The 18381-nt window shown below is 39.5% G+C and overlaps 1 non-coding gene and 1 pseudogene across 1 annotated transcript; one reads left to right on the top strand and one right to left on the bottom strand.

Annotated features, from left to right (window-relative positions):
• Positions 1–3402: 3402 nt before the first annotated feature.
• On the top strand, positions 3403–3565 carry LOC150000692 (U1 spliceosomal RNA). Its single transcript, XR_016513900.1, has one exon. It is a non-coding gene; the product is annotated as a U1 spliceosomal RNA (small nuclear RNA).
• A 10046-nt stretch (positions 3566–13611) lies between these two features.
• LOC150000691 (large ribosomal subunit protein uL23 pseudogene) lies at positions 13612–14078 on the bottom strand (annotated as a pseudogene).
• Positions 14079–18381: the final 4303 nt, after the last annotated feature.

Genomic DNA, 18381 nt, shown 5'->3' with positions numbered 1-18381 from the left:
TCTTTCTTATCTTTTTCCTGCTCTTTTGTGAATTCTGTAAGCCACCTGATAACAATGGCCCAGAACTGAGCCTCTGACAGGTTTCTTATCTGTTCATCTGTCAGGTTCTCTATCTGTTGCCTGGTGAGCTGTGCCACCGGGATTTCTATAGTTGTCTGCCTCATTTTGACAGATGCGTTTTGTTTTCTTGGGCCGGCTCTAGGGGGCAGTGCCTGTGTACGCGTCACAATTCAGCGACCGGCGCCTGTCCGCGACCTATTTCGCAGCCCTGTGGTGCTTTCTTTGGGGGCGGGGGTCCAAGATGGATTCACACAGTTATTCAGCTAGGAGACCGGGATCCGTCCTCCCGCCCCCCTGGGCCTCACTGTTCAAGGTGATGCAGTGGCTGTTTTCCCCAGCGCTGGGGTCGCGCACTGCCAGGGGCTTGACTGCAGCCGGAATTTTTCGCCGCCCCGCCGCTGTCCCAGGTGCGACCGCAAACAGTGCTGCCCTCTTTAACTCTTACCTGCCCAAATGGCACCGCTGGTTTATAACTTCATATGTTGGGCTTCCATGTAGTTTTATTTTCTGGAATTTCTAGTTATCCTTTGTTTTGAAGTAGTTGTATTCCTCTCTAGTTGTAGAGGGAGACCTAGCGTGTCCGTCTAAACCTCCATCTTGGCCGGAAGTCCTGAGAAAGTTGTTAAGAAAGAGCAACTAGAACAGCTGTCCAACAGAAATATATGTGAGCCACATATGTAATTTTGAATTTTCTGCAGCCATATCAAAAAGGCAAAAAGAAACAGCTGCAGTGCATTTTAGAGGCTCTGTTCCTTGCCTTTGGAGAAAGAAGGATGAAATTTGTAACAAATATTTATACTTCATTAATAAGTTTATCAGAAGACTTTCTGGGGGAAAAAACAACTGAAGTAACATTGATATCTTCTGGGAACCCCTATGTCTGACACATGCCACACATATTATCTTTTTTCATCTTCCAGTAGCCTGAGTAAGGTATAAGGGGCCGAGGTTCACAACAACTGAGTGATTAAAAAAAAAATCTGTGTGGGTACTAAGTAGCAGAGCTTGATTTCAGTCACTGGTCTCTTCACAATATAGGAGAATGTTTGGCATGTAGAGAGGTGGACCCATGCTGCAGTGCATTTTAATAACCCAATATATGCAAAATGTTATTTCAATATGTAATCATATAAAGTTATTGATGGGGTACTTTATATTCTCTTTTATACTAAGTCTTTGAAATTCAGAGCATATTTTATGCTTACATCATATCTAATTTCAGACTAGCCACATTTCAAGTACTCAGTAGCCACACATTCATGATGCAAGTTTAGAACTTAACCCTGAGGCAACTCAACATTTAGTAAGTTGAATAGAGGAAGAAGAATCAGGAAAGGAGACTGAGAGAATGGTATCGTGGAAGCCAAGAGAAGAAAGCATTTTAAAAAGAGATTGGTCAACTGTGTCCAATGGTTACAAGAGCCTGAGTAAGATGGGAAAGAGCAACAGAATTCAGCAACATGTAGGTCACTGATGATTTTGACTAAAGCTATTTCAGTAGAGTGATGGTTTCCTGGAAGGAAGCCAGAATGGAGTCAGTGTAAGGTAAGGAAGTGGTGACAGCTGGTATAAACAAGTTTTCTGAAAAGTTTTGCTGTGCTGACAAGCAGAGAAGTGAAGTACTAGTTGGAGGTGGATGTGGAGTAAAGGGAGGTTTTAACCAAAACCGGAGGTCCTAGAGCATGCTTGGATGCTAATGGGAATGTTCCAATGAGGAAGAAGAAAGTATTGTGGGAAAAAGGGGATAAGTAAAGAGGGAAGCCCTTCAAAATACAAGAGAGGATGGGCACAAGAGCACAGAGAGAGGGGCTGTGAGCTCTGGCAGGAAAAATGATTCTTCTATTATAACAAAAGGAAGACCAAGAATGGATAGAATATCAGAGTAGAGATACAGATTAATTTATAGGGTAACAGGAATCTTCACTTTAATACAGGATTGAAGTCATAAGGGGAAAAAAAAATATATATATATATATATACACATATACATATGTATACACACATACATATATATACATATATACATATGTGTGTGTGTGTGTGTGTATATGTGGTGTTAGCTCTAAAAAAGAAATAATGTCCATAAAATATAACAATAAAATTTTGATTTTATTTGTCTAATATAATACTTTATGTAAATAATTATCCAGTAACTACATGAATTTTAATACAACTGAAATATCTGCATACAGTACAAAAAAACAATACATATTAGAAATGCAAGCTAGAAAGAAAAAGAAGGGTATTATGCTTTGGATGGAGGAAAGTGGGAACTGTATTTTCTTTCTTTAAAAATATCAATTTGATTAATATAAGAGAAGTCCTTACTTTTTCAGGGTCTGGAAAGTTGTTGTCCAGCCTCCAAGGTACCCCTTTCTTTGAATCAAGTTACCTAGGAAACCAATTCAGTAATCACAAGATTGCTTGATGATCAGAGTCTTAGGGCAAAGAGAATGAATAATCTTGAGTTCATTTCATTCAAGCTGTAAAGAAAAAGCCTGGTGAACTATCTCTGCTACGCATAATAGGGGCACATGTCTGTCACATTCAGAGGCTCTTTCCCCTAAATAGTGTTGGACACAGAGTGATAAATTCTCCCAATCCAATTTATGGGGCAATCTACCTTAGGCCTATTTAATTTTATACCTATTTTGAAGTCTAGGCCTCTTCCACACCTTTAATTTACAATACTGCTAGAAGGGAAATATATCAAGGCAGGGTCCTACTCAAAACAATTTACTGAAAATAATGTATTAAAGGGACTATTTATAAAGATGTGGGCAAAGTTCAAGGAAATGAGAAGTATGCAAAAGAACTCAGGGACTAACAACAGTGTGTCAAACCTTCCAGTCCCTATACCTGGAGGGGCAAGGTAAAGAAAGTGTTACAGATCCCAGTGAGTGCTGGAACCACCTAGGCTGTCAGGCAGCTACTGCAAGAACATGGCACCAAAGTAGGAGAAAGGGGGAAGAAGAAATACACTAATCTTTCTCTTTCCTCCTGCTGGCACTTCTACCCTTATGCCAAGCTTCCACTACACCTTTTGGAAGTCAGAGGGTGAGGGAACCTGGTGATGTAACTCATAGAGGTCAGTGCTCCAGGGTTCAGAACAGAAAGGGTGGAGAGTGAATCTTGGGGGTGGAAATGGGTGGGGGCAGGCAAGCAGAGTATAGTTAAAACAGGAAGATAAGATACCCTTACACAAACAATTAGAGAAACAACTAAATAGGCATATCAATTACGGACTATCTAGGGAGCTCTAAACATGTGATAGAGATGCGGGGTGGGAAGAGGGAAAGAAAAATAAAATTAGCTTATTCACAGTAAGACTATAGGGAACTCATACTTACCTGGCAGGGGAAATACCATGATCATGAAGGTGGTTTTCCCAGGGCGAGGCTTACCCACTGCACTCTGGATGTGCTGACCCCTGCGATTCCCCCAAATGTGGGGAAACTTGACTGCATAATTTGTGGAAGTGGGGGACTGTTCATGCTTTCTCCTGAGTGGGGAAAAAAAGACTATAGGAACTCTTAGCTTTCATTAATCTTTCTTATTACACCAGAAACTTGGAAGAGGAGGTTATTTTGTGTTTTGTTTACTAAAGAAATGGTTTCATTTTCTCTTTATTACGTACAAGGCAAAAAAAAAAAAAAAAAAATCCTAGAGGTAAAAATATATATTTGTTTAACTTTTTGAGAAAAGGAATCCTGTGCTGATTTTTATATTTTATCATCCTTAGTCCTACTACTCCCACCTCCCTCTACCTGCACCATTCGAAAGAGGCCTAAACATCCAGGATACACTGGCTTACTGAAGCTTAGATTTAAACAAAAGCCTGATGCAGACATTTGAGGTCACTGGGCCTCTGTTACCATATGGACACAGTCAAACAATAAAGCAACATAGCACTGTGATCAAGAAGGTAGGCTCTGAAGTCAGGTTGCATGGATTTAAATGCTTGCTCTACTTGGTCCTAGCTGTATGACCTTGGGTGAGTTACTCCTCTTGTCCTCCATATCTATATAAAATGGTGGTAATAATAGTACTTATTCCATAGGTCATCTTCTGAGGAGTACTAAAGAAACTGTCTGGCATAGAGTAAATGCTTAAGAAGAGTCTGTTAATAAAGCCAATGTTCTAATTCCAAAGTATTTGACAGCCATCTTGATTTCTCTTTAAGAACCTGGTCTTGGTCTCCTCTCCGCATCTTTAGATTCTCTCTCTCTCTCTTTCGCACATACACACACTGAGAGAGAGAGAGAGAGAGAGAGAGAGAGAAAGAAAGAGAGAGAGAGAGAGAGAGAGAGAGAGGGAGAGAGAGAGAGAGAGAGAGAGAATAGTGAAGTCCTCATTTATACCAAAAGTATATGGATATTTTTAAACTCATTCATATACTCATATGTTAATTGAGTACCTATTATGTTTCAGATAATAGATGAGGTTCTGGGTGTAATATAAAAGCAAGAAAAAGCCCTATCTGATGTGGCTCAGTCAACTGGGTGCTGGCCTGCAAACCAAAGGGTGGCTGGTTCAAGTCCTAGTCAGAGCATATGCCTAGGTTGTGGGCCAGGTCCCCAGTTGGTGGCACGCAAGAGGCAACCACACATTGATGTTTCTCTCTCTCTTTCTCCCTCCCTTCCCCTCTCTCTAAACAAATAAATAAATAAAATCTTTTTTAAAAAGTGAGAAGAAAATACAGCCCTTGTCCCTAAGGAGCATGTGATCCAATGAGGGATACAAACATTAGTTAAATTACTATAAATAAAAGCTGTCTGATAGGGCAATGGCTGTTAGTAAATTAGGATATTGAAACTCATTTTTTTTCCCCAAATTCCAGATAAAAGGAGGTGAGCAGAATTCTGTGAGCTACAAGTGAGACATCAAGCTGCACGGTCTAACATGGTAGCTACTACTCATATGTGGCTATTTAAATTTTAATTGTAAGCAATTAAAATTAAATAATTTTTTAAAATTCTGTTCCTCATTTTCACAAGCCACATTTAAAGTGCTCAATTATATGTGACTAGAGGCTACTGTATTAAACGGTGAAAATAAGGATGATTTCTACCATTGTAGGGAGTCTTTGGGAGCCTCAAATATGAAGGAAATTCTCATGGTCTGGAAAGTGAAGGTAGTGAGTAAAGGTAGGGAAAGTGCTATAAAATAAAGAAGCCATGACAAATACAAAGTTTTCTAAATAGGAACTATAATTTTTAATAGACATAAAGGTACAAGTATGGTACAATATTTACAGTATCACATGGACTGGTTCCCCTACCAATCACTTCCTCACCAAAATGACATTTTCCAATGGAAATTTATATTTAGTTTTAGGTATTTTTTTAGTTGGCAATTTTGTGATGTAAGTTCAGGAGAAAACCTAAGTCCCTTAAAATGAATTATAATGCTTATAATTCAAATTTTTTGAAATGGAAAACTATAGATGTATCAGTATGGGCCACGTGGTTTTCCCCCAGAAGCTCCATTTTTTTGTATCTATCAGTATTTTATTTGTATACGTATCTTTCATATTTTACCAACTACAGTTTCTTACTCATGAACATACCACTTTTTCAGGTTCCCTTTTCTCTATTCTCTTGGGAACACGAAACTTTGAGTATAATTTCACATTGACTGTGTTTATATCCATGGAATCAGAAGCAAGAGCTCTTCATTTCCCCTGTGTGCAATCATTCTTTCAATGTTCCTTTATTTTATTTTATTTTTTTGTATTTGACAGAGCGTCAGAGAAGTGCCATAACTAGTATGTGAAGGAAATGGGACATTAAAGTTTTGCACTCAGGATAAATCTGTAACATGCACAGAAAAATAAGAAGAATCAGTGACAGATAGCAGTTTTCTACCTGGAAAAAGAAATTCAAGTCACCAAATAAAGCTTGCTTATTTTCTAGGTCTATTGTTGTTATTGTTAAGGATTCTTATCATACAGTTTTAATTAGCAAGACAAAATATGGGTATGGTTTCCCAGCTAGAGACTGTATGGGTAAATTGTAAAATGTGGTCCCCAAAGCTGAAACTACCTTAATACTGAATCCCCTCCAAACATCTCAGCTGTCCAACATGTAAGAAGTTTTTCTCCCTTGAGACCAGCATGCTGTGAGGAAGTCCAAGCATCTGTGTGGAAAGGCTGAGGACGAAAGGCAAGGCCCCTGGTTGGCAGCCCAGCTGAGCTTCCAGCTAGCAGCCTCCACCTTCTGCCAGCTTTAGAGCGAGGCCATTGTGGACATTACACCATTCTCAGCACTTCAGCCAATACCATGCAAAGCAGAAGAACCAGGAAATCCAAAGAATGGTGAGAAATAATAAATTGTTGTTTTAAGTCACTGAGTTTGGAAGTAGTTTGTTAATAGGCAATAGAACCAAAAGAGTATCTTAGGCAAGACTATCTAGAGACTATATAGCTTACTTCCCTTATGCACCTTATACATAATGTTAGGCATATATTTTGTTTTGATGAACTCAACTATGTTATGGTAAAAGAAAGAAAAAATCTGACAGTCATTCCCCATTCTTCCCACCCCCATATATACCTACTATCACATGCCTGTATTCACATTCTCTCTCTCCTCTGTTACACTGGAAAAACTCTTCCTGTTGCTATCAAAAGCCAACACTTCTGACTGTGTTCCAGACCCCCCCAATTTTTTTGCCTTTTCAAGGACTTGCTCAATTATCTTTTCCTTTTGCTACATCATCAATTTCCCCTATCTATGGACTCACACCTATCAGTAGATAAACATGCCTTAATATCATCCATTTAAAAAACTTCTTCGTGCCCTGACTGGTGTGGCTCAGTTGGTTGGACATTGTTTTGCAAAGCAAAGGGTTGTCAATTTGATTTCTGGTCAGGGCACATGCCTGGGTGGAGGGTTTGGTTCTGGTGGGAGCGCGTGCAAGAGGCAACCGATTGGTGTTCTTTCTCACATTGATGTTTCTCTCCCCCTCTTTCTCCCTCCCTTCCCCCTCTATCTAAAAATAAATAAATAAATCTTAAAAATAAATAAATAAATAACTTCTTCAACCTCATACCCCTTTCACCCTTTGTCCCACCTTCTTATTCCCATTCATAGCATAACTTCTGGAATCAGTTGTCTATGGTCCCTTTTTCCACTTTCTCATCTGCTAATCTCTTAACCCACGTCCACTGGGTTTCTATTCACATCATTTCACTTAAACTGCTCTAGTCAAGGGCACCAATGACTTGAATGTTGCCAAATTTAATAATCATCCCTGTCCTCATATTCTTATTCAATGCATCTCTCAGCAATATTCACAACAATTCATCACTCCTTTTCTTGAAAGATTTTTTTTCTTTTGGTTTCTGCTATACCTCACACTGCTGATATTTATCCTATTTCACTGGTCATTCTTTTATTTTATTTTTTAAATTTTTATTTATTGATTTTTAGAAAGAGAGAAGAAGGGAGAGAGAAAGAGAGAGGCATCGATTTGCTGTTCCAATTATTTATGCATTCATTTTTTGCTTCTTGTATGCGCCTTGACCAGAGATCAAACCTGCAACCTTTATGTATTGGGACAATGCTCTAACCAACTGAGCTACTTGGCCAGGACTCACTGTCATTCTTTTAAAGTCTCCTCTTCTGGTTCATCCTCCTCTGATCAACCTCAAATTGTTGGTATTCCCCAGCATCAGCCGAGACCCCTTCTTTTCTTCATTGAGCCTCACTTCCCAGGTAATCTCATGGCTTTAAATATATTTAAGAGCTAATGACTCCCACACATCTACACCTACCTCCTCTCTGAATTCCAGAATCACATATCCTATTGCCTAGCTAACATCTCCACTAGAAAGTCTAAGAGGTACTGTACTCAAATTTAACATTCTCAAAATATAGCCTTGATTTCCAATCCCATCTCCAGATTATTCTTCACCATTTTGGTAAACTGCACTGGTCTCTAATTAGTTGCTTAAACCAAAGTTTTATAAGACACTGAATCTACTCTTTCCCTTACCACCCACATTTCATCCAAGTCTTGTCAACCCTACCTGCAAAATATATTACAAATTCTTCCACTTCCTCCTCTCTCCACTGCTACCTTCTGCTATCATCACTTAGATAATTCACCATCATCTCTGCCATGGACTACTATAACCACCTCTTAAGCACCCACATTTTCTACCCAGGAGATTTTAAAAATGTATATCACATGTCATTCCTCTGCTCAAAATTCTCCAAGATTTTCCATTGTATTTAGAATAAAATCAACATTTCTTACCCTGACCTAGAAGATCTTATGTTACCTGGCTTCTGCCTAATTTTCCAACCCCATCTCCTATCACTTCCTTATTAGTTTAGTTCAGTTCCAACTGCACATACCTGCTTGCTGTTCTTTAAACACACCAAGCTTGCATTGGCCTCAGGGCCTTTGCATTTGCTATTCTCGATGCCTGAAACACTTTCCCCCAGGACTTTGTATGACTGGATCCTTCTTGTCATTTAGGTATCAATTTGGATGTCACTTCCTCAGAGAAATCTTAAAAAATTACTCACCTAAGGAGTAACTCCCAGTCAATCTCTACCACATTATTTTTATTATAGCAATTCTCACTCATTGATAATAGTTTACGTGTTTATTTGTTTTCTTGTTTACTGTGTTTCTCCCCACTAGAATGCAAGTTTTATGTGAAAAGAGACCTTGTTGGCTTTAATATTGTTTTTTCTCAGAGGCTAGAAGAGTGGCTGACATACAGTAGGCACTCAAAAATATATATTGCATAAATTAATGCTAACTAAGAATATTAATTATAATAATATCATTTCTTAACCTTAGTTCTGTTCAAGAACTTCATATGGATAGTAATATAAATATTTCCTAGGCAATTCACATCATTCTTTATAAATAGCTACCACATGCCAAATACGTGGTACTTTAGCTATGACTCTGCTAGATTACAACTTTTCATAAAGGCAGAGACCACACTTTATTCAAGTTTGTATACTGGGAGCCTAATACAGTGTCTGATATGTAATAGGCTCTAAAAATATTTTGGTGACTTTAATAATACCAGTCAAGTATCTGAATACTTGATTTGAGCTTAATTTAAGTAGGGATGACATTTTAAAAATGTATGAGTGATCCCTTTCCACAAGAGATTTAAAACCTAAAACCAAGAGGATAGGTGTGTAAAATCAAAATACAGAAAACATTAAAGCATTTTACTTATAGAAGCAATCCAGCAGTTTAAGGATAGTAACTCCAAGAACAGAGAAAATTGAAAACAATTAATGACTTTTTAAAAATGTTTTATTGATTATGCTATTACAGTTGTCCCAATTTCTTTTCCCTCTGCTCCCCACCACCCAGTGACCCCCCCTCCAGTTGTCCCCCCACCTTAGTCCATTCCCGTTGATTGTGCATATAGTTCTTCTCAAGATCTTCCTGTCTACTCCACTCCCTCCTACTATGCTTCTTAATTCCTGTACCATCTCCCTCCCTTTCCCCCCGCCTTCCTCCCCGCTGACTTCCCCCCAATATGTTCCCCATACCTATAATTCTTTTTCGACTCCTGTTGCCTACTTAGTTTGCTTCTGTTTCAATTCCCTAGCTCTGTTGTTGGTTGTTGTGATACAGTTTTCATTTTAATGTTCATAGTTTTGATCCTCCTTCTTTTAAACAAGTCCCTTTAACATCTCATATAACAGTGGTTTGGATCTGATGAACTCCTTCAGTTTTACTTTGTCCTGGAAGCACTTTCTCTGCCTTTCTATTCTGAATGACAGCTTCGCTGGATAGAGTAATCGTGGCTGTAGGTTTTTGCTTTTCATTCCTTTGAATATTTCTTGCCAGTCCCTTCTTGCCTGCAGAGTTTCCTCTGAGAAATCAGCTGATAGTACCCCTTTGTACATAATTCTCTTCTTCTCTTTTGCTGCTTTTAAGATTCTCTCTTTATCTTTAATTTTTGACATTTTGATTATAATGTGTCTTGGAGTGGTTCTCCCTGGGTCCAGTTTATTTGGAACTCTCTGTGCTTCTTGGACCTGTAAGTCTATTTCCTTCCCCAAGTTAGGGAAGTTCTGCTTCATTGTTTTTTCACATAATTTTTCAATTTCTAGTTCTTCTTCTTCACCTTCTGGCAGCCCTATAATTCAGATGTTCACTCTCGTATAGTTGTCCCAGAGGTTTCTGAGCTTCTCCTCATTTTCCTCTCTTTTTGTTTCCTCTTTCTGCACTGGTTAACTGTTCCGTCCCCATGTTCTGATTTGTTGATTTGATCCCTGCTTTTCCTTCCCTCACCACTTATTTTGTACGTGTTTTCATTCATTTCAGCAGGACTAGTCTTCATTCCTTCCCCGTCTTGATTAAGTCTTGCTGTTATTTCTGTAAGATGTCTTATAACTATAGCTCTGAACTGAGCCTCAGAAAGGTTATCTATCTGTTCATCTGTTAATCATGTATTTGCTTTCTGGTCAGCTGTGTGATTGGGATCTCTATCATTATCCCTGCCATCCTGGCAGTTTTTTGCTTCCTGGGTGGGGCTGTCACACCTCCTACGCGATAGGGGGCGGAGCCCCATGCACTCATGACTAATGGGCGACCCTTCTCACCACGCTGTGGCGCTTTGTGTGGGGGCGGGGGTCCAAGATGGATTCCTCCCGTTCTCCCTCTGCTGAGAGACCGGGAGCTCCTCCCTCCTCATGCCCTCTGGGCCTCACAGTCTAAGGCAATGGGGGTCTTCCTTCCCCAGCATTGGAATCACGAGCTGACAGTTTGGTCTGCAGCTATGGGTTCTCCCAGGTGCTTCTCACCTCCCCTTAAATACAGGTGTCTGTGCTTACCACAGTCCCGCTGCCAGTAGCCGCTGCTGCCACCGCCAGCACAGCTTGACCTCTCCGCCCTGACTTCACCCCTCCTACCTGTCCGGACGAGCACCACTTGTTTATAACTTCATACATTGGACTTCCATATAGCTTTATTTCCTGGAACTTTCAGTTATTTCTGTTTTTTTTTTTTTTTCAGATTTAATGTGTTTTATTGATTAAAATATTACATTTGTGCCAATTTCCCTTCCCTCTGCTCCCCTCCACCCGGTGGCCCCCCTCCCTCCAGTTGTCCCCCCCTTTTAGATTATGTCCATTAGTTGTGCATACAGTTCCTCCCAACCTCTCTCCGTCTATTCCATTCCCTCCTACCTTGATCCCCAATTCCTATATCATCTCCCTCCCTTTCCCCATTCCCCCTCCCTGTTGACCTCCCCCCAATATGCTTCCCGTACCCACAGTTCCTTTTCCACTCTCGTTGCCTATTTAGTTTGCCTTTGTTTCATCTCCCTAGCTTCTGTTTTTTTTTAAACCAGTCCCTTTAACATCTCATATAACAGTGGTTTGGATCTAATGAACTCTTTCAGTTTTATTTTGTCCTGGAAACACTTTCTCTGTCCTTCTATTCTGAATGACAATTTCGCTGGGTAGAGTATTCGTGGTTGTAGGTTTTGGATTTTCATTACTTTGAATATTTCTTGCCAGTCTCTTCTTGCCTGTAGGGTTTCCCTTGAGAAGTCAGCTGATAGTCTAATTGGGACCCCTTTGTACATAATTCTTTTCTTCTCTCTTGCTGCTTTTAAGATTCTCTCTTTATCTTTAATTTTTGACATTTTGATTATAATGTGTCTTGGAGTGGTTCTCCCTGGGTCCAGTCTCTTGGGAACTCTCCTTGCTTCCTGGACCTGCAAGTCTATTCCCTTCCCCAAGTCTGGGAAGTTCTCCTTTATTATATTTTCACTCAATTTTTCAAGTTCTAGTTCATCTTCCTCATTCTCTGGCAAACCAATGATTCTTATGTTGGGCCTTTTATAGCTGTCCCAGAGGTTTCTGATCCTTTCATTGTTGCTTCCCATTTCCTCTCGCTGCATTGGTTGACTGCTTGTTCCTTCTCCATATTCCAGTTTGTTGAAATGAACTCTGGATTTTATTTCCTTTCCTTCTGTCTCGTATGCGGTTTTGTTCCTTTCGTTATGAAAGTTTTTCGCTTCTTTCATATCTTTTTCCTGCTCTTTTGTGAATTCTGTAAGCCATCTGTTAACAATGGCCCAGAACTGAGCCTCTGACAGGTTTCTTATCTGTTCATCTGTCAGGTTCTCTATCTGCTGTCTGGTGAGTTGTGTCACCGGGATTTCTATAGTTGTCTGCCTCATTTTGACAGATGCGTTTTGTTTTCTTGGGCCGGCTCTAGGGGGCAGTGCCTGTGTACGCGTCACAAATCAGCGACCGGCCGGCGCCTGCCTGTCTGCGACCTATTTCGCAGCCCTGTGGTGCTTTCTTTGGGGGCGGGGGTCCAAGATGGATTCACACAGTTATTCAGCTAGGAGACCGGGATCCGTCCTCCCGCCCCCCTGGGCCTCACTGTTCAAGGCGATGCGGCGGCCGCTCTCCCCAGCTCCGGAGTCGCGCACCACCAGGGGCCTGGCCGCAGCCGGGATTCCTCGCCGGGGTCGCGCACCGCCAGGGGCTTGACGGATCCGGGATTCCTCGCCGCCCGCCGTTGTCCAGGTGCGACCGCAAACAGCACTGCCCTCTTTAACTCTTACCTGCCCAAATGGCACCGCTGGTTTATAACTTCATATGTTGGACTTCCGTGTAGTTTTATTTTCTGGAATTTCTAGTTATCCTTTGTTTTGAAGTAGTTGTATTCCTCTCTAGTTGTAGAGGGAGACCTAGCGTGTCCGTCTAAGCCTCCATCTTGGCCCCAGTTATTTCTGGTTTTGCGGTAGTTGTACTGCTTCTTAGTTGTGGAGGGAGATGAAGTGTGTCAGTCTAGGCCTCCATCTTGGCCAGAAGTCTCACAATTAATGACTTTTGATAGAGGCATCATGGGTAATGTTTTCTTCCTTAAATTCCCTTCACTGTTGTTATAATATTGTTTATGTGATGAACATATTTCATAAGAAGAATTCTAGGATCAGTATGTACCCATATTTTTTCCCATTAGAACTTCCACAGGGTAGGAAGAGACTTGAGGAATTCTTTCCCCAGAGAACCACAATAATTTAGTGCACTACCAATTCTTTCAACATTTCCCACCAGGCTGATATCCCTGGACAGCCACTCATGTTACCTCTATCACTACCAGATCAGTTAAGTAAATATTTACTGAGCACATGGTTCTACCTTTAAGAAGCAACAGGCTGGTAGAGGAAACATATCTGTAAACACATAAATGCAATGCAGTATGAAAAAATACAGCAATAGAAGTATGTACAAGGCATGAAAATACTGACAAGGAGGATGAATTAATTCTGTCAAGAAACATATCACAAAGGAGGTGATGATGAAGTAGGCCTTCTTAAAAAAAAGAAAGAAAGAAAGAAATTCACCAGGAGGACAAGGAGGCAAAAAGTGTATCAGGCTAAGACAATCACAAGGTGGTATTCCTAAAGCAGATACAAGCCCCTGGACAAATCATACTGTGTGTCCTCCTCCTGAAATTTTTTTTTTATAGAATAAAATTTTTATGTTTAGAATTAGCCAGCTGGACTCAGTTTAGATGACCCTAATTTTGTTGGCAATGTCCAAAGCATCATAGTCTGGAGCCAGTCAAACATATGCCTTCTTCTCTCCATCAGGCCTAATCAGGGTGTTGACCTTGGCCACATCAATGTCATAGAGCTTCTTCACAGCCTGTTTGATCTGGTGCTTGTTGGCCTTGACATCCACAATGAACACAAGTGTATTGTTGTCTTCTATCTTCTTCATGGCTGACTCAGTAGTCAGAGGGAACTTGATGATAGCATAGTGGTCAAGCTTATTTCTCCTCGGAGCACTCTTGTGAGGATATTTAGACTGCCTTCGGAGCCCCAGTGTCTTAGGCCTCCGGAAGGTAGGTGACGTGCGGATCTTCTTTTTTTTGTGGCTGTGGACACTTTTTAGCCCTGCTTTCTTTGCCTTCAAAGCCTTTGCCTTGGCTTCGGCTTTGAGAGGGGCAGGAGCTTCCTTCTTTACTTTGGGTGCCATCTTCGTGGAAAAGCTTATGGGTGATGTCACCTTTAAAGAAATAGCAACAAAAGCCTTGAAGGAAAAGTATAAATAAAACATAAAATTTAAGTTAGGTTGATAAAGAGAAAGAGGCAGTCCAGCCAGTCTTGGTGATAGATTGTGTGTATGTGTATGAGTTTTTATATATGAATATATGTATGCATATTTTTATTTATCACTAATTAGCCAACATTGAGATCATGATATATTAACTAAAAATGTTCTGCATAAAACTTTTTAGGATGCACTCTTACATAAAGTAAAGTGTAATAAATAAACTTTAAAATTTCTTTTGGAGCAAGATAGGGCTTAAATTTAAAAACTATTAAAAATTATTTCTTGCACTTTATAACTCTCTATGTTCTCATCTGTAAAAGTATGTTAATTAATGTGCATTCTTCCTATTAAGACTGGGATATATACATAAATACAAAAATTGTTTGGGGCCTAGACAGAGGAAAGAAATAGAATTAAATCTACTACCACTTTATTTGGTCCAGGCTGGAATATCTAAATCAACTAATAAGTATACCACTATTTATCTAGCAGCACTGTTAGATATAATGAAGTATTCAGGATATGAAAAAAGAGTTGCCATATGTACTCATGTAAAAGACAGAAATCATTTTACCTAGCAAATATTTTATCAATATATGGACTTATGGGCTGTATAGTCACTGTTTGTTTAATCAATAGTTTTGACCTCAGGAAGTTCACAGTCTAACTGAAGAGAGAATACTCATATTTATTTAACAATGAGAAATACACAAGAGAGTGTAAGTGAAGTCCTAAGCCGTCTAGTAAAGAATAGGATAAAGGCAATATTAATAGGCATCATGATCTTCAGAATGCCAACGTCCTGCCACAAATCTCTATTTCTTTTTAAAAAATAATGTCTCCCATGTTAAAAAACATAGTTCACTGCCCTGGGTAGGTAGCTCAGTTGGTTAGAGCATTGTCCCAATAACACCAAGGTTGTGGTTTGATCTCAGTCAGGGCACATACAAGAAGCAATCAACGAATACATAAATAAGTGGAACAACAAATCTCTCTCTCTCTCTCTCTCTCTCTCTCTCTCTCTCTCTCTCTCTCTCTCTTTCTCTGTCCTTCCCTCCTTCCCTTCCTTACTCTTTCTCTCTCTCTAAGAAAAAACAAACAAACAAACATAATTCACTGAGGAAAACTTGGAGAATTACAGAAAAAAAAAATAGAAGAAAAACTAAATCGCCTATAGTCCAACCAATTATTATTAATATTTCAGAGAATTACCTTCTAGGTGTTCTCCTTTTTTTATATTAGAGCCATTTGAAAAAAGATAAAATTAGACTCATTCTTCACACCATACATAAGAGTAAACTCCAAATGAATCAGAGACTTAAATATAAAAAAAACTTACATAAGCTCTAGAAGAAAACATGGGTGAATTCTTCTTTAACTTCTGTGTGGAAAATGACTTTGTAACTATAATATAAAATACAGAGGCAATAAAAACAAAAGATTAATAAATTTGAATACATGAAAATAAAAGTGTTTTTAATGACAAAACATAAACAAAGTCAAAAGCCAAAGGACAAAGTGGGATGTAACATTCACAACATGTATCATAGAGACAGGGTTAATGTTTCAAATTTACTTATTTAAAAACTCTTCAAAATAGAAAATCCTATGGAAAAATAGGCAAAAGGCATGAACAGACTGTTCACAAAGAGATACATAAAAAGTTTTTAAACATATTAAATGATAGTCAATGTTATTGATAGTAAGAGAAATGCATATTATTAAAGCATACTGAGATATCATTTCTCACTCATTAGTTTTGGGGGGAAAAAAAGCAAAATCATGACAATACATTCAGTTGGTGAGGATATAGGGAAACAGACACTCTTATACCTTCCTGGAGGGAATATGACAAAACTACAGACAAATTTACCCTCTCATACAGCAATTCCACTTGTAGAAATTTATCCTAAAGTTACACCTCCAATAATATAAAAACACACATGAGCAAGATTATACACTGTAACATTATTTATAATTTCAAAATACTGGAAAATACCTAAATATCTAAGTGAAGGAAGATGTTTGAATAAACTGTGGTACACCCATACAATGGAGTAGTATGCAGCTGTTGAAGAAGAATGAGGAAGATCTTTATAAACTGATGTGAAATTATTTCTTGGATATATTAAATAAAGAAGCAAAGTACAAAAAAGTATATAGACTATGCTACCTTTTGTGTAAGAAAAAAGGGAAAATAAGAAAATATGCACTGTCATCACAAAAAGAAATATAGGAAGGATAAGCCAGGAAACAATGAAATATGTTTTCTCTAAGGATTGAGGGTGAGCAAAATGAATGGAAAGAACACAGAAGAGAGTGACCCTTCCTGAGTATAAATTTTTATAGTTTTGACTTATGAAAGCCTGTTAATATCTTACATACTCAAAAAATAAATCAGTAAGAAGAGGGGAAAACTAAAATCAAAAGCCAATAGAAACAAATGAACACACTTCATTTCAAATGAATACCATTACACTGAATTGGAAAAAGTAAAAAAGAAAGAAAAAATCCAATAAACTTATGGACACAGTACATCCTCAGTTTTGGAGGGGGTGGGGAGAGAACAGTGCAAACAAGACCTGAACGTTTTTTTAGCAGGACTGTTAATTGTGATATAGGCAAAGTAATTCTAAAGCTGTTTTAGATGTAACCTAAGATTGATCAAGTGAGTACATTTGTTGCTATTGTTAGGAGTCAAGGTTCTTGCTGTGGAAGATGAGATGTGTAAGCAGGAATGGAGGAAGCTAAGAGTATTCTGTAAAGATGGATTAAAATTAGAGGAAACTGTTATGAACTCACGATTTCTAAAATATGAATACGTATGTTTATATCCATGTTAATGTATGTGCCCATATGGATGTGTGTGTACACATGCCTATATTTCCTAATTCAAGAAGTAAATACAGGCCCTGGCTGCTGTGGCTCAGTGGATTAAGCGTCAGCCTGTGAGCCAGGTGTCGCTGGTTCGAGTCCCAGTCAAGGCACATTACTAGGTTGCACGTCAGGTCCCCAGTTGGGGGCATGAGTGAGAGGCAACCACACAGTAAAAAAAAAAAAAGAAGAAAAGAAAAAAAGAAGTACATACAATCTAATAGCAGTGAGCATGCCTAATGCGCAGAACTTGGTTTTGAATACCATTACTCACTTAAAAGAACCTGGGTTCCATTAAGAAATGGCTGATTCCAGGAATGGGGCAGGTAGGTACAATTGGAGCCTGGAACATCTTGTTATGGCAGAAAATACATGTGAAAATATGAGACGGACGGCTGCCGCCGACGACGACGACGACGATGATGGGAGAATTTTGCAAGGACGTAGGGGCCAACTTGAAGAGGCTTCTCATTGGCCAAATATGGAACAATTGGAGCATCAAACTAGGTAAAAACAGTGAATTATAAACCATGGAAAAAATAACAATCTATAAGTCCATATAATTAATAGATAACTGAGAGAGGGAGGGAGAGAGAAAGAGAGAAATGAGGGAGAAGGGAAGTCTCTTGCTTAGAGCAGAATGCTGAAGGCCCAGAGCCAACTTAGCCATTAGGCACAGCATCTAAAGCCCATGATACTTTTAAAGGCCCATGAAAATGTTTTCCTTTTGATTTCTTTTAAAAGAAATCCAGAAGAGGATCATTTCTGACTTCTGGTCAAGATGGAAGCATAGGCAGACATGGCTTGCCTCTTTGCACAACCACATCAAAATTACAACTAAAATATAGAATAACCAACACTCAGAACCATCAGAAATGGAAGTCTGACAACTATGGAACTAAAGAAGCCACATCCAGACTGGTAGGAAGGGCACAGATGCAGAATGGTATGGTCCCACATCCATGTGTGGTGAATAAAAATTTGGGAAGAATATTTCGGGAGCGAGGAGTTCCAGCCCCACTCCAGATCCCCCAGCCCAGGGTTCCAGTGTCAGGAACCAGAGGGGATTGAGTCACTGGAAGAAACTGCTGGAGCTCCACACAGTTCCTCTTAAAGAACCCACACACAGACTCATCTTCTCAGACTCACTCCCTCTGAGCTCCAGCACAGAGTGGTGGCTTGAAGGGCACCAGTGGCATACTGGAAGAGACTGAAGGGTTTGACAATGGGGCAAGCAGAGGCCATTGTCTCTTTTCTGAGAACCTCTCCCCGCAGCGCCATGGAGCCAACAGGCTAGTGCCATATCTGAAACTCCACCAACATGGCTAACACTGTGTGACCTGCCTTGGGAATCCCCAGAAACTGCCCCACACAA

This window comes from Furipterus horrens, unplaced genomic scaffold, assembly GCF_987537825.1.
Source record: "Furipterus horrens unplaced genomic scaffold, mFurHor1.1.pri manual_scaffold_10, whole genome shotgun sequence".
Classification (NCBI taxonomy): domain Eukaryota; kingdom Metazoa; phylum Chordata; class Mammalia; order Chiroptera; family Furipteridae; genus Furipterus; species Furipterus horrens.
Note: the sequence above shows the minus strand (reverse complement) of the source record. Positions and strands in the feature narration are given on the sequence as shown.